The sequence below is a fragment of the Protopterus annectens genome, chromosome 14.part0 (genome assembly GCF_019279795.1).
Source record: "Protopterus annectens isolate FY-2018-M chromosome 14.part0, PAN1.0, whole genome shotgun sequence".
Lineage (NCBI taxonomy): Eukaryota > Metazoa > Chordata > Ceratodontiformes > Protopteridae > Protopterus > Protopterus annectens.
In genome coordinates, this window is record NC_056748.1 from 264,967,346 (window position 1) to 264,986,049 (window position 18,704).

Genomic DNA, 18,704 nt, shown 5'->3' on the forward strand with positions numbered 1-18,704 from the left:
CCATCAGGCAGTGAACAAACTTGAGGTTCTGACTACTCCTCAAACCTTCCTTCTTTATTCTTCTCTCCTACATCCTCTTCTCTACTTCCTTCTCCAACTTCTGTGTTATATGCTAAAAATATTTTGAAAAAATAGAGTGTCTATCCCTGACAAAAACATAGGAGCTCCCCTCTCCCACCTTTTCTGTCAGAACCCTCTTGATGTCTTCCTTCTGTGGCCCCTTTTGTTCTGTCTCCCCAGTTTCTATCTGTCCTCTTTTGCACCTTACAAAGAACCATTCAGGGTGTCTACATAGGGACACCCTTACAGTCACTACAGAACCCCTTTATTTTTTTTAATATACATTCCAAGTAGCTGCACGAAGCACTGATTGTCTTAACAGCCTGACATTAGTTTATGTGAGCTTGCACAGTTCTGCGCTTGTCCACCAGTTCCAAAAATAGCTGAAATTAGTAAAGACTTCACACATTAATGAATGAATTCACACATAACCAAACCATTTTAAGAACTTATAAAAAAGAGGGCATTCCTTCGTACAGGCTTTCATTTTGCCATAGTCAACACAATGTATTGGCATATAGGCACAGCTATGCTATGTGAACTTTGGGCCTATGAATACCACCCTTAACTTCAGTACACATTGCAAATCTATGCAAATGTCTAACTACTTTCTCATTTTGATTGTTTTCATTGCAGTTTGAAACAGGTAATTAAATCAACCTATTAATAATTTGCTAATTTCCATTATCAATTTACATTCAAAATGTGATGCATAGAAATAGTCTCAAAATAAAAAAGACAGGTGTTTATATATATATACATACAGTTAGCAGGTTAAACAAGAATGGTGTGAGGTACACAAAGCAGCAACTGAGCAAATGAGGAAAGCAGAATTTATACAACAATTGTGTGTCTCATTACTCTAATGAGCATTTAGGAAGGCTATGACTTGACTAAATTATTATTCTAGTCTTCCATTCTGGTGTAGCAAATCACTAAAATAAATGGCAACTATCTTTTAAACCACACTATTTAATTAGCAAGACAAATGGTGACTTTTAATATCACAGATACTTTTTTTTTATATATAGCAGCTGTACTTGTATACAGTTTTTAAGCATTGCCGGAACTTCTGTTTGCATTTTGTAATCTATTTTCTTATAGTTTAATATGCAGATGTCCTAAGCCATTCAGATATAATGCACATAAGCGGATGTAGCAGATCCTAAAACATGTCCAGTAGAACAATTCCCAAGTGTGGCAGTCTGAAGTTACTAATTTGTTAAGTACTGATTCACGAACACTGAAGCTAATTTGACTTTGTAAATTAAACAAATCAAACTGCCTTCAAGCCAATGTTTTTTATAGGAGTTGACAGTTTTAATTAAGGTCTGAAAATGAAACCAGCAGGAAACTCAAGACATCTGCTGACATATAAGTCAAGACTAAATATCTCAGCCTGCAACCAGACAGACCCCAAACACTACTGTTTTGCATTTTATTTCAGATATCTGCTTTGGAGGATGGATGTTCACATTTAGTCCAAAATAAATGTGTATTGTTATTTTGATAGGTCATATCCTGGAAATGAATGAGAAGTGCATGTATCAGATAAAGATAACTTCATAGTGTTCCGGAATAATTTCCAACATTTGTTGATAGTGTATTACAGACAGTAGAATGGCAAACAGCAAGCCATTTATGCCAGCAAGTCTGTGCTTGTTTCTTCTTCCATATTTTTCTATATATCTGTCACCAAATGTCATAAAAACCTTTTGAGTTCCAGAGTTCCACTGTAATAGGAGAATATACCTACTGGGCTTTAACTGGCCAACAGCTTTAAATAAACACAGTAACAACATCATAGGTGAAGAATAGACTCGTAGCTTCAGAATTAGTAAATGCTTTTAGGTTTCTGCTCTGCCAAAATTCACTCAAGCATTATTCATTGAAATCCAAACTCAGATTTTAAAATGCCTGATGTTTATGACCCTAGAATAAAATGGTAATTTGTTGGTAACCAACAGCCTAAACTTTTTCAACATGCTCTTCATAGTAAAAATTACATCTACACGCCAAAGTGAAATTTTAGTTAAATTTAATAACCTATTTAACAAAGAGTTAGCAAATAACATGGAGTCAAGAACCTAACATTGTGATAATTATATTTAAAATACCCATCAATCAGTTCATTGCTATGATAGCACCCTACTGTCTAGAAATGGCAGAGATCATCAGAAATTCAGGGATAGAAATAAATTTATTCAGGTCATGCATTAGCATTTTATAGGTGCTCTTTATAACCGATTATTTTCAACAGGATTTGCACAGTGGACACGTAGGACCTACATTATGTAGGATGTAGCACCATTACCTGTGAAAACTAAAAGAAAGAGGGTTTACCCTTAAATTGCCTAGATACATGTGCAAAATGCTAATTTGTGAGCAGCTTAATAGAAATTGTGGCAGCAGGCAGACGTCAGTAATTGTGACCTCTTGTCTTGCTGTAGTGATTATGTTTTGATACCTTCATTAATGTAAAAAAGCATGTATTCCACAATCTACATTAAAACACTTTCTTATTAAAATATCACTTAACTGATTAATGTAGAATAAGTCAATATAGCTTTTTTTGATTCCTTGCAGCTGACCATCAGCTACTGTTAGGGACCGCCTTGCCTACTGGTCTTCCAAGTATTCCTTTTGCTTCCCTGGACTTGATCGAATCCATGCTTGGTGCCAGTGAGAAGACTGTGGCTCCAGGTGCAGTGTCATGTTGCTGGTGAGGAGAATTTTTTCCATGCAGCACCATCCCCATCCCAACCACCCACACCTGTTAATGTATGTGAACTGATATGCAGTGGAGACATGCTAGCATATCGTCATGCCTCCATGCACCCCCCCCCCATTGAGTTTCCTTTGGACAATGCCTTCCCTACATATTCCCAGCCTCCACCAGGGATCACCTACAAGGCACACCCAGATGGACAGGCCCGTCCCTCCTTGCCAGTACCTCAGATGCATGAGCTGCTAATCGAACTTGGGTTTCCAGAGCTGTAGTTATGCTTTATCCCCTTATACAATGGCACTGGCTATCATATAACAATATACTTGATATACTGCTCTACTAGAACTTCAAAGTGATAACGTTGATTAGCTACCAATATCACATGACTCGATATTAGTTGTGGCACTCATTAACAGCTGGCTGAAGTATGTCATCAGTAATAAGTAATGATTAAGGAAGTTGAATATCAAAATCCTGAGTTCACATTTTTCTGGGATATGGAGCAAGCAGTGTTGAACTGACCACTTTTCAAAGATAAATGGTAATTGTCCCTTGCAGAGCAGAATGTGTTTAATATGATTTGTCCTTCATAGTTTTCATTTTGGGTACAGTAATAGCGAGATATGGCAAGGACTGTTCATTTCAGTGCCGTAACATGGTGATATATTAATGTGTACAGTAATACAGCTGTATGTACATATTACTCCTATGGGTGCAGTAACAAAGGGGTGTGATAAGTAATATTCATTTGTGTACAATAACATTTAGGCTTGATAATGGGTGCAGTAACACAGAGGTACAGTAAGTAGTATTTCTTTGGGTGCAGTAACAAAGAGATATGGTAAGTAGTACTTAATTAGGTATAGTAACCCAGAGGCATGGGAATGAGTACAGTAATGCAGGTGTTCAGTAAATAGTATTTCTTTGGTTGCAATAAGAAATGGGTATGGTAAGTAGTATTCATCTGGGTACAATAATACAGAAGCATGATAATAGGCACAGGAAGTAGTATTTCTCTGGGTACAATAACACATGGATGGTAAGTAATATTTCTTTGGTTAAGGCAGCAAAAGGGGTATGAGAAGCAGTATTTCTATTGGCACAGTAACACAGAGGTATGGTAAGTAGAATATATTTAGTCGCAGTAACACTGATGTATAGTAAACAGTTTTTCATTGGGTACAGTAACACAAACCTATGGTAAGTAGTATTTCTTTGGTTATAATAACTTTGTTACACAGAGGCAAAGCAAGTGGTATTTCCTTGGCTGCAGTAATACTGAGATATGATACATAGGCCCCGGGATTCATGAAGCTTGCGCCATGCACCAGAGTAGCGTTGGCGATCTAGCTCTAAATATGGCCGTCGAGCGATTCAGGTAAGAGCTGTTTCCATGTGCACTACCAGCTTATGCCAGAGCTGCGCAGCTCCCGGCACATGTATGCTAATTACCCCATGTGCAGCAGTGTAGCATGCAAATGAAGGTATATAGCGATTCATGAAGTTGTGCAGGCATAGAGTAAGCATGTAGAAATGTAAACCAAAAAAAAACAGTTTACATGTTGTCAAACATAAAATCAGAGCCATGAAAGCAGACCAAACTTATGTATTATAATGTTAATATATGCCAATGGCTAAATATATAGCCAATGGCATAAAACAACATGCACAACATATAAAAAATAACATTTAATTTCATGGCCACACCAATGCAAAGTAAAACCGCAGTGCATCGGTGCGCAAACGGGATCATAATGAAAATATGTTTAGATGTCATAAAACTGTAATGTAACGCAATTCATGATATTCCCATAATAGTCAATGGCATGCATGCTACACCACAACCATGGCGCAAGGGTTGCTAAGGGTCTGTGACATTGTTCCATGTGGTAACTAGGAAGTAGCAGTCAGTGCCATGAAAATGAGTCAAGTAATACTGAATCGCAAACGTCCCACCGGCGTAAGGATGTACTACATGGCGTAGCATTACAACACCGAGGAGTGGACTGGAGGTAAACATGACATCAAGAGAGGGGTGCGCCACTGTATCTGTAAGCACATTGGATCATTGCTAATCCATGTTGCGTGTTGCTAAGCAAAGCCGCAGGATAGGGGTGTGGAAGTAGCCATAGCTTTGCTTAGCTGAGAGCACACAAGGTAACCGAAAGTTCATGTGAACGTGGATGAAAACGCGCACGAAACCTGGTAAATGGATGTGCGCGGTGTGCACCACAGCTGAAACAGGAAGGATACGGGAAGACAATAAGGAAATGCTGCAGCATGGTAATTGGAGTACAAATGAGTAATTAACACCTAGAAACTTACAGTGGGCCATAGACAAGAGCTAACAAGGCTGCTAGCAGCTACCTGCAGAACAGGAAAGGGGAGGTGCAGTACAGCAAAGAAAAGAGAACTGTCACAGCAGAACAAAGCAAACTTGCTGTAGATCAGCTACATAACACATTTCCCTTTTTCAATCCTGGGTTGTGGAAGCACAAAACAAGAAAGGCGGCAGCTGGATGCATGCCTGACAATGGAGGTGAATCTGGTTGAAAATAGAAGTAAAGGGCAATAAATGAATCACGGCAGACAAGTGTAAGTCAACACCAAAGGCCCCACAATAGCAGTACCTGCTGTAAAACCAATAATTAAGATACCCTGCAGCTGGAGTAGCACACACACACCCAATTACACCAGCATCATCCATTGCACAATAGTATAAGGTGTGAAAGCCCCCCCCCCCACACACACACACACACACACATACACACTTGTGTATTCCCAGACACTCTGCACCATGGGTGTATACAGACGGGGAACTTTTAATATGTATATGTTTGGGGCTGCCATAGCTTTGATTCACCAGCATGTGTTGGAGACTGACGGTGGTGTGGATGATGATGCTGACAACCATCTCAGGCACCAGAGGAGGAGATGATTGTTCAGACCCAGGGTACCCTACCAGGGGCTATATGATCTGGAGATAGTAGAGCATTACAGGGTGGACAGGGACATCATACAGCAACTTTTTGAGCTGTGCCGGCCACGCCTCAGATCCAGAAGTAACAGAGGGGAACCCATTCCAGTGGACACAAAGGTATGTGTAAACTTGAGAATACTAGCCACAGGTACCTTCCAAAGGCCAACTGGGGATACCATGGGGATCTCATCAGCATCCAGGGTACACCACCAGTTCCTGGATGCCATATTACCACATGCCAATGAGCACATACACTTCCCCCAAATGCAGGAGGAGTTGGCCAGCAATATGTGTCTCTTCCACCATGTGGCGGACTACCCGGAGGTACTGGAAGCAATAGACTGCACGCACATACACATCAAGTCACCACCCGGTGAGCAGGGTAGTCGCTACATAAACTGGAAGGGATTCCCCTCCATCAACTTCCAGGTCATGTGCAATGCCCAAGGCATTATCATGGATGTGTGTGCTGGCAGTCCTGGAAGCTATCACGACTCCCACATCTGGCATGCCTCACAGCTGTATCAGGTATTTGCCAGGGTGGACATCCCATATGGCCACCTGGTGGGAGATGCTGGCTATACACTGGAACCATGGATGATGACACCCATCAGAAATGCACACACAGCCACGCAAGAACGCCATAATGAGGCACACGCAGAAACCAGAATCATCATAGAGCTCATGTTTGGGATGCTGAAATCATGGTACTGTTGCTTGGACATATCTGGTGGAGCCTTGCAGTACTCTCCAGGAACGTGTGCCCACATCTTCATAGTATGTGCCATGCTACACAATATGATCCTGTGGAAACAGCTGCAGCAGGGACAGAATGGTGAAGGCCCTCACAACCCACCACCATTGCCAAGGGACCCACAGGCACAGGGGGACTCAGACCAGGAACACCTTGTGCTAGCCCCAGTAGGCAGACGGAGTCATGCCCAGTATGCTAATGCCTTGGCAAAGAGGGAACATATAGCACACACACTGACAGTGTAGGCACTCATGGACTGACACCCTTCTCCACCTGCACACACAGCAAACATGGATGGCACACACACACGGCCACCTGTAAATTGTCATGTATAGTTGGTCTACTGTGTGCATCCTACATAGGTAGCCCTCAACTATTGTACACACAACTGCCATTGGCACAAGGTAAGTCAATACCTGAACAGTATATTAAGCTATCAGCATGTGTCCATACTGTATGTACAGGTTTATAGATACACAGGTAGGTACATGCCCAACTGCCGAGGCCACTCATAAGCATAGGCAAAACGTGTCTGCTGTCGCCACCCCATCGATCAACTAACTGTCCTTCTGTGGAGCAGAGTCACTTGTGGGATCCCTGTGGTGTAGCTACTGTTCACCACCCACTCTGCAAGGATTCCCCGGAGTGTCAGTGAGGGGTTTTGTATAATGTAATCAGGGATGTAGTTCCAAATAATGGGGAGTATCCCTGACAGGAATCTTCACAGATGTGTACATGTTACATAGTATACCTTAAACACAGCTTGCATATATAGGTAGTTCTCCACAGAATAATAAACATGTGGAACACACAACCGCTGAAATGTGCATTCATCACCCTTGCACTACCAGTGCCTGCTCTGAGAGGTAAGATATCACTGCCAGGATTAGAACACGCAACCATGTACACATTCATCACAATAACATACCACTAAGCTACCTGAGATGTACCGATGGCAGTCGTGTATACTGACAGGATAAAACACAAAAGGTAGGAATGTGTTGAAATAGGACAAACCGGTATGTACACAATGAAAGGTGTATGTTTTATATATATATATATATATATATATATATATATATATATATATATATATATATATATATATATATATATATATATATATATATATATATATATATATACACATCATCATATATAGAGGGAGAGAGAGAGATATGTCAATATATGGGGATATACATATATATGTAGATATATAGATAGGTTAACAACATCTACATAACCATGGAGGTACACATAAATGGGATACCTACCACATACTGACTGCTTTACATACCGACGCATGTAATCCCGAGGCTTAAGGTCCGAAAGAACACAGTACCAAAACACCAGATGCGCGAGGTGTAATCTCACAATGTTAATGGACAGTTAGTCACTGCTTCTGGTGTTGCGGTTTGGGTAGGTTACTGTGTACGTGTGTTTCTTAGGGCTGTAGTGTGTGTAAGTGTGTGTTCTGTGTGTGGTGTGTGTTCTTGGGGGACTGTAATGTGTGGTTGTGGGTTAGCTTTGTGCGTCTGTTTGCGCGACCTAGGATATAGAATATTAAAGTAGGGGGTGGTGTGTGGGGCGCAGACACCTACATGGGGTGTGTAGGGGGACTTGGCCACCTGCTCATACGTAGTGTAGGATGGTTTGTTTGGATGTGTTGGGTAGCAGTGTGTCTGTGTGTGCATGTGTGTGTTCCATGTTCATGTTACCTTCGCGAGTTACTGTCGATGTCGGTAATGTGGGGTATGGGAGTCTGTTCCCGGGACTGTGTGCATCAGAACACTGTGGTTTCAGGATTCCGTAGGTCTCCCATATACAGCGATTGAAGTGTTCACATATGTGTATAACATAGACCATAGCAATCACACATTCCATCACTACCAACCTTTATGAACAAAGGATATGGAGAGTATATGCCTATACACCATTACAAATATGCGCTATGGACATGAGCCAGTGATAGTGTTACCACCTGTTCCACTTTGCGACGGACACTCCCTCTTTGGGCGGTTGTGTCCTGACCAAATATATTAAACGTGGCAAATGTCCTGGGATTGTAGGACATAATTATGTCCCATATGTACTGTAATAGTTGCATACAATAGTTATTTCTGTATCTAAAGTACCTACATGGTACAGGAAACAGGATAAGCTACTAAACTGCTATGAGAATAAGCTTATAATTAGGCAAGAAAGGAAAGTTCTATCCCTTGTACTGACCATGGGTTTGTGTCAGCCTGTAAAATCAGATGTATGTCCCAAAAAGGACCCACTATGGACATATGAAAAGGTGGCAACCCTAGCTAAAGAGGGTCAGTCACCAACACAACTACGATGACTGCAAATACCTATGACAGAAATACACAGCTATCATGTAGCAACACATTATTACATTCAGATGTATTACTGAAGGGATTCAAGGACTAAAATCACCTGCATGCTATACAGGAACCACATAACAGTGCCTTAATGAATCAGCCTGCAAATACCATTGTATTAGTCCACAAAAGGATAGGTGTTCAAATAGGGAAGGAACCCTCACACACATAGCGATTATGTATAAAAGCAGTTCCTACACACCTGCATTTGCTATGCACACCCACCAACATCACCCCCACACCCAAACATATTACAATATAAACTGTAATAACATCACAAGTCATTCACACACTGTACGACATCTGCAGAAGCCTTAACATACCTTGTCAGAGACACACTAACATGGCCCTATGTGAAATAGCGGCTATTATATAATGGAACAGCTGCTGATGTAATAGGGTTTGTTTGCACTAATCCCATTTCAGAGGGTTGTGTGTACACCGGAATGTGTTAGCAATTAGTGAGTAACAGCACAGTATGCTACACTTGTACACCAAATCAAGGATGTCTGGTGAGCACACTGTACACCACATAACAGTTCATGCATAGCCATATGGCCTTGAGCTGGACAAACATCCTTGCCAGACTTAAACATCTGCAAAAGTATCAGGTACAAACAAACCCTGCATAAGTAGCACTGTTCCGAACTATAACAGCTGTACTCACATGTAGAACTAAATTGTCTAGCCATTACACACAGTCCACGGGAGTCATGAAGCTAATATATCTCTGTGTGTATCCATATAGCTGTTGAAATATATCGCAGTAACACATCTAGGCTGTCTCCCTCGAAAGTAAGGCAAACGGACAATGCCAAAAAGGAGCACTCACTTATACACCACTGTTGCCATGGTATCGGCTAATGGAGTAGCTGCACAGCTGATGTGCATCCAATTAACTACTTTGGAACAGCAGTTGGTGGACAGGATACCACATGTTACCGATATGTAACTAGAAAAGGATGTGTTATCACACATTCAAACCATCCGTATATACCAACGGAACATTACAAAGAACATTGAAACACAAACCGAAAAGGATTGAATCAACTGTTAACGATACCTTGGGTTACTAATAAGGTATGTAGAACAGTCAGTATGTCTGTGTATGTAGTACTATTCTGTAGTATTTAAAGTGCACGCAATCCATATAGTGGAAACAGTTATCTTGTAGTGATGTATTGTTGAGCATAGTTGAGCAAACTAACCTTAAAGGGCTATCCTTTGTGACCTACTATACAGAGGCACAGTTAACTAATCTAAAAGGGAGGTGAAAGCCAAACACACTCTGGCTAGGCTTATAAATGCCCTAAGGCAGATAGCCTAGTATCTACCTATGAACCTATGAACCTATAGTAACGCTTGTAGTATTTGTGTGTACTGCTGTAGGTCACAAGGCAAACACCGCATACACCACAAGGGATGCTATATAAGGGCTTTGAACAGAAATACTCCTCACCAGCCGATGTCAGTGGCAGGGCTGGTCCAACAAGTATGTGCTATAACAGGGGATAGTATATGTTGATATATTGTAACTGTAGCCATATGTATGGGTGTAATACAGAGAATAACATGTGGAAGGTTAGGTCACTGTGCAAGTATGTTTTGCATTGTGGGATATTGTGCCAATAACTGTGTAATGTACAGTACTGTAGGCAGATATGTATTACAAGCTACATAGCATTACTGTAATGGTAGGCAAACATTAGTTATGTCAATTGGCATTTACAATACACAATAACAGGATACATATGTCTTTTAGTGAGTTGACAGTTTATCAGCATGATAGCAAAGTAAAATGGAAGAGCTATTTAACTATCCATGCACATAATACATGTAATATGTGCAAAGGTAGGTACTAAGCTGTCTTACCAAGGGTATCTGTAAGCCTAGCTAGCGTGGGTTGTCTTTCGCCACCCCCATAGGTTGGTTCCATGTGCATCTGAACGGCAGAGCCAATAGTTCCCTGTGCCTCTGTCCAGCAGAGCCACTGCAGTGATCCCCGGGTACATGTCTATCTCCCATCCACACGTCAAGGTTTCCCTTGAAGAGTGCTCATGAGGGGCCCTGCCTGATGTACATTGGAATCAAGTTCCAAAGCATAGGGAGTTCAGGAATCTATCCATCCAGCACGTCCTACTCATTGTTGTGGTTAGGTGTATATCCCTAGAGCATGTGGCTCTCAGGGGCTTCTGTTTAGGTGGAGCATATCCAGCAATACAGGGTTGGACATGGGCCTTGTATGTCAAGCAGAGATCACCTGTGAGTATGCGGTATGCAACTGAGTACAGCTGGAGTTTCGTAGGTTGGGCTGCATAGGTCATCTGTTTGAGGTCAGTAATCCTCCTGGTGTGGTACTGGTGTGGTCTTCCAAGCTGTTGCAGTTGTGTTGTAAGGTATATACCAAATGGGGTGTTGTATCCTTTAATGGGTCTGATATGACATGTGTAGAGTCACAATGGTCCCTCTGATCTGGATGCGAACCCATTAGAGATTAGGAGGGGCCACGTAGGAGGATATTCTGACCACCTTGTCATTATGGGTATCAAAGGAGAGAATGCTATCTACTGGTGTTTCTGGATCCCATATTACCTTTTTTGTATGTAGGGGACTAGCACCTATGTGGTAGTCCATGGGTAATTAGTTATATCCAAAGGGGATAACTATGCACTTTTAGGCATTCAGCTTGACGCCATGATATTAACACCAGGTATCCGTCTCAGTGCGACCATTCCAGAGGGTGTCTGTAACAGCTGGGGAAACAATTATGTCCCCTAGTTTGCAGTCGTCTGCAAACCTTTTCAGCCAAAGCCCTCCTGTGCTTGTCTGTATGTCAGAGAAGTATATACCGAACATGAGGGGTCCTAGGACTGAGCCCTGGGGGACGGCAGTTGTAACTCGTATACAGTCGGACCTAGGGTATGCAACTCTCACTGTGTGTGTTCTGTCCGTGAGCCACTTTGCAAACCATCACATGACGTAGGGGTTAATGTTCAGGCGGATGGGTATGTTGATAATACCAGAAGGAGGAATGGTGTTGAAAGCCTATGAGAGATCTAGGTAGGCTGTGTGGACCTCCTTACCCTCATCTAATGCCTTGGTAACTGTCTCTAAGAAGCCAACCAGGTTTAGGAGGCATGGTCTGTCCTTAACAATGCCAAGCAGGGAGGGGTCAAAGGTTGGGAGGTACCCAATGTCTCTGTAACAGTGATCCATGATGTGCACCATAGCCTTGCAGACCAGGCTAGTCAGGCCTATAGGGAAATAGGTCCTGTGGTCCATTGTGGAGCCACCTTTGTGGAGTGGGATAACTGCTGCTGTGCACAATTCAGGGGGCACTATGCCCGATGTGAGGCTATTATTAAACATGTTGCATAGGTGAGGAGACAGTACGATCTGAAGTTCGTGTAAAATGCCGCCTGGGATGTTGTCCGGTCCCATGGATGCTGTGATATTGCCTTTAGACTGCACAGCTTTGAGAGGGATCTGCCAGGATGTTGCCAATATCAATTGTTTCTGTAATGTTCATGCCTTTGTGCTGTAACTCAGAGCAGATTTGGTTGTTGACATTGAGGCTTTATGGTTGTTGTTGGTATTAGTTGCGTTATAGTTTTCGTAGCTAGCTTTGGAGGATCTTATAAGGGATATCACCTTCTTACTGAGGCTGGCCAGGGATCTCCACCACGCATGGTGTTGTACTTTCATTTGCAACAGTGTCTTCTTCCTGTAGTAGAATATGTTTATGGCAGGGGACCACCAGATTGGTTTAGTTAATTATGAGTATAGCATCCTGGTTCTGTTTGGGATAGCACAAGCCATGCACTCCTGTAAGTGCTTATAGAGTGCATTTGTGTAGGATTCAGCAGTTGTAACAGTACTGTCCATCTGCATGGGTGTCATGACGTCCACCACGTCTGCCTTTAGAAGCATGTAGTTGGCCTTGTAGACATATTATACTGTGGTTCCCTTAATGGGGGGTAGGTGCGGGATGTGGATATCAACGGTGTTCAGCACATGGTCTGATCGGACCAACGAGGAGTTGGCTTCAGGTGTGGAGCACCAGTCACTCATGTTGGTAATGACTAGGTCTAGGATATTGTTGCCCTTGGTGGATGTGTGGATATGTTGAGTCAGGGTATTGGTGTTTATGAATTCCAGAAACTGTTGAGCTAATGTGTTGGTACATGAGTAGTTTTCCCAGTTAATGGTGGGGTAGATACAGTGAGGCTTATGTGATGAGTGTGGTGTTGTGCGACTGTGTACCTTCTCCACATGACAGTCAGGGTCAGGCTTGGTTGGAGAGACCTTTACCTCCAGTTTGGCTAGATGAGTGTATCTCTCACAGGTTGTAGTGTTGGGTGGTAGGCGGAGAGGCTTGACTGTGTACATGAGGCAATGTGTACATTGCCTCAAGATGTCCAGATTCATCAGATAGACAGGTGAGAACACTGGAAGTTGACTCTTGGACATGCCTGAATATAGAACTACATTCACCTAGATAAGTGAGGAAAGTGAGTACAAGAGCTACATTACTCTACGCAAGTGAGAAAAGTATGTGCAAAACCTGTTCACACTTACCTGTAGGTGATGTGGAAGATTGAGTGCTATAGTAATTACTAGCTTATGTACTGTTTAGAAGTCCTGAACAAGTGCTTAGCATGAATAAGCAATCAAGATAGGGTCTTGGATAATATAAAAACACAGCCCCCCTCCCCCCAACAGGTACACAAGCATATATCCATGTACACCACAGGGCCCCTGTACCCACAACTATGCAGGTACAAGCTGCAATCAGTCTGCATGGGACCTGCCCACATCACAGGTTGTATCATACACATATGGCAAAAGAAGATGCTCTCCACGTACACATCATGTAAAACATAGCTCCATGTCAGGTTGTGTACACACTGAATGGTGCACACCAACAGGTATCACAATCCACAAAGGGGGAGACACCACTGATAATTGGAAGTACTGCACTACTACCCCGCTGAGTCTGGTCTGGAAGGCCATAAACCTTGGTCACTTAAGTGATGTCAGCAGGACAGATGTAGATGACAGTATGGTTGATGTCACACTGCATATCATAACCTTGCCAGGTCATAGGACATCATCACCCATACTGTGTACCACCTACACTCGGTATACTAGATGTACATTCCTATGTCACAGGAGTGTTTTGCAACAGGACTGCTGGCAGAAACAACACTACAGAAGGTGTCTGAATAATACGTGATCATCACACCAGTGGCAGCTACAGTATGTCAGGGTTAATGAATTATATTCCCCCTCATTGCAGTCCATACCTCACAGATAAACAGAAGGAATCTGCCTATTGAAGTATGTGAATGACTATGACCTAGGAGCAATAGCTGACTTGCATTGTCACCCCTATGTTAATAACCCTGTACCCATGAACTACCACCTAGGCAGCGGTCATCATAATAGACACTTGTGTGTGAGGGATGCAGCTGGGCAGTTGTCTTTCCTGTGATAGCTACGTCACCACACCTGTCAGGGAGTCATATGTGGCAACCCTAATAATAATAGGGTGCCATTTATGAATATAGAGATCATTGTCCAGCCATACAGAACACTCAAGTGACCCATATCAGATCACATATTTCCTTTAAGGGGTATTGGCCATGTGCAGATGGCCTACACCAGTCTTCCCATTCCCCATCTCCACTATGTAGCATGATGCATACCCTGAATAAATCCATGTCCAACCCAGTGATGTCAGACATGCTACACATACTCATCCTGATCTCGAACACATACTTCATGGACATCCACCTACCACATGCTTGACAGATCCTTGTCCCATAAACTTGACATAGTCCTGCCATACTATGCATTCCTGTCCGTCAAAGCTGCACATCACTCCCCTCTCAGACATGGTGTGATGACCGCATGGTATATGTATCATTAACCCTGTGGATAAGTAATGTGGCACTGCTCCACCTGGCCCTACAGACCCACCTGTTGGCTACTGCCAGGTAACCTTTCATCCTAGATGCATACATGGCCCATGGCATATATCCCACTAGTTGACTTTGACTGTACATGCCATAGTTGATATCCATCCCTGCAAATACCATCTGGCTAGCCAGTGTCCCATGTATATCACATGTGCAACACAGGTGATACATGGCAGGATGTTGAATCGCTGAACAGTGCCATGTAGATGTATATGGCAGAACACATACATGTAAAACCTTATGTGAGCATGTCTGCAGGGTCATAGGTCATGTCTGTTAAGGCAGTGTAAGTCCTTATATGTGACATATACACTGCATCAAGGTCGACTGCATTAATGTGGACACATCCAGCCATGTGCTGATAGGTAGGAACACCAGTACAGGCAAACAGACATGCCCACGTCAAGATAGCAACCACATGGAGTATGAGCAATGTAATCAGGTGACACACACACACACACACACACACACACACACACACACACACACACACACACACACACACACACACACACACATATATGGTGATAATATCCACTCAACATTGAGTGTCACATGTGTGTGACACAAACACGTCAGTATCATGTAGGTTTGCAAATACAACTATTTAAACTGAATTAATGTGATACACATGTATGTTCAGCTGTAGCTCTGTATGTCTCTGAGGTACTGTGACCTGTCTCCATCATTATGTCTTCCAGGAATGCCGCGTGCAAGGCTTCCCCCTTTTACACGCTTGGAGGATGAGGCCCTCATCCCATACCTACTCGATAATCATGACATCCTGTTCAGCCATGTGCCACAGGATGCACAGCAGCGGGAAGCCCTGTGGATGGAACTTCGCAGGAGGGTTAATGATGTGGGTGGCCACAACCACACATACCAGTAGGTGCGCAGACACTGTACAGACCTCATTAGATGGGTGAAACAGCCCCCACTCACACGTACCAAGGAGCTACTGGCCAACCTGAGGACACCTGCAGAACCACATCCACAAGCCTTAGCCGATATTGTGGAGGTTGGGTGTCTCTCAACCACTGAGCCTAGAGTTGCCTGGTAAGTCAGTAGTGCACCTTTAACAACTATATTCCATATAGCTGCATGTGTCACTGTACAATATGTAATGTAACATCATATGCATGGCATGTATACACACATGCCGCATACTATAGTATGCTACTCTGTGTATGCACACATGTGCATACACCATAGTATAGTCTAATGTACTGGTGTATGTGTTATGCACATTGCTCCCTGTAGCCTTTATACAGGGGTGGATAATGCTCATACTGCTGTGTTACTCCGATTTAGGTACCTCTGGTGTTCCGCTGTGACAGCAGCCCGTTGCAGGTGAGAGTGTTATTATTTATCAGGAACCGTAATGCACAAATCTATCTGCCATGTGGCCATTCACAACATGTACACATAATGTATGGTCCTGTCACAATATACAGGTCAGACCTGCAATGCATCACAATGACTATCCATGTCCACACTTGCAAACTATGTGAATCATCTCACCGACATGAATCCTCACAAACTTTATTGCCAGATGTGTTGACAGCTGTGCATACAATGGTGGAGGTGCTGTTCACTTTAGGAACACACAACAGATCTTATCTACACATGTGGTGAATACAAACAGTACTACACAGTGGGCTGGAGTATGGCCAGCACACAGGTTTCACCAGTGTGGATCATAGCCCAGCTATGAATGTTACACAATGTGATGTGCTATCTTGACATGTCCATGACATTTACTGGCCTGGCTGCTACACTGCCTACCTAACCTGAAAACATATCCCACATACCACCCTTTATCTGCATAACCCTGTTGTCAGGGGAGCATATATGTCATATGGGACAACACAGACATGTGAAATAGATGCCCATCACAATAATTTGGACAAAACATGTACACACATGGCCATGGAGGATGGCCAGAGACATGGAGCAACACACACAGTAGATGTGTTCTGCTTGTGTGTACACCCTGTCGTACAATAGCTACACATGGTTCAGCCATGGCCTTTGTATAATGGTCATAATGTAGATGTGGAACACTAGACATCCTACAGGCCTGTGCACATCTTGTGTAGGCATAACATCAATCCACCGCATAGGATGTGTTGAACATCTTGAGGGTGTTGCAACATGACAGCAGTCACCTGTACAGTATCCACATCAGGCCATAGGTACAGTACATTCACATTGCTGGTGATGGACATAAATGCCATACTAGCTACGCGTGTGTGTGTGTGTGTGTGTGATACACAGATGTCATGTGGGACATTGTGTACCGACATGTTTGCCATGTCTGCCCATAGTTGCCAGGCTGCAGCAATACGGTTGCAGATGTGCAGGGGTGTCATCTGTATACCCATCAGTGACCTGTGTCACAACTTCCACATCATGGTTTAGTGTGTATACACCTCAGTGATGTGGGTCACATTACACAGTATATATGTATTGTATCTGAACACAGTAATGGCTATGAACCCTGTCTGTAACTCACATTGTATAGCACTAGAGATGTCTCATGATTCCCTGCAATGGCCATGCACATCAGCTAAATTTGCAGTATATCTGTAGGATGGACAGACAACACTGAATTAGTACACCATTGCCCCACTGTATATTCGACAGGACACCATTGTGTAAAACATGTATGCATGTCATTGCACACGTCAGCAGATCACGTCATACTACATCTGATTATCAAGGTCATATGCCACACATCAGGCAGGTGTACTGTTAACCTGTGCTGGTCCACATGGTGTAACACAGGAATGTATGCTAATCACTACTATGAATGTGTAATTTTCATGCCGTCTGCTATCACACATGCATGCTGTTGTGTGCAACCTAGGGATGTAAGATAACTACCACTATTATTGTCTGTGCTGCATGCCGTCTGCCATATCACATGCATGTTGCATGCCTTCTGTCATATCACATGCGTGTGTGTGTGTGTGTGTCTATTGTATAGATTGTAATGTGCAGTTCTTGTCTGCCCTCATAGGTGATGTAGGTGCATTGCCCTCCTGCGGTACATCAGATGTTAGTGTCCCCACAGACTCTAGCAGTGATGATGAACATATGATTGGGTCACAGGCAGAGTTGTCAGGGGCTGCAACTGTGCCATTGGTTGCCATTCCATCTCTATCCACCTCATCCTCGCACTCAGATCCGATACCTGCACATACCCCATCACCAGTGGCCATAGAGGAAGGACAGGTGGTGCGTGGTAGCTTGGAACAGGAAAGTGTGGGGGCTATGGAAGGTGTGCCTGCACACCATGGTGCCAGCCAAACTACTGGTGGTGCCCCACACAGGCACGTGGCCAGTGCTGCTCATAGGAGGACCTCTGGCCAACATGCTCCTGCATGACAAAGCACAGCAGCTGGTGTCACCAGACACATGTTTCAGGCTGTAATGGAGGCACAGGCATGTGCTGAATGGCATAGCAGAGAAGATCAGAGGCTACAGAGGGCTGCTGTCCGTTCTTTAAACAACAGCATCCAGGCAATGGTAAATGCTCAACCGCAGATTGCTGATGCTTTGGATAGATGGTTGGGTGACATGGTTGGAGTCCTTGACCATGGCATGACAATCTGCGAGAGTGAGCTGTCTGTGTTGGAACATCTGGTGGGAGTGAGGTGTCAGGCATGTGGACGTAGGCCTGCTACATCACCTGTGTCAGGTCTACGTGTACGAGCTACCTCACATGCCCGCTCCCATAGTGGCAGTAGCAGCAGCAGTGCGTCTGGTGCTGTGCTGTCCACACCATGACACAGCAGGCCACATGCACATG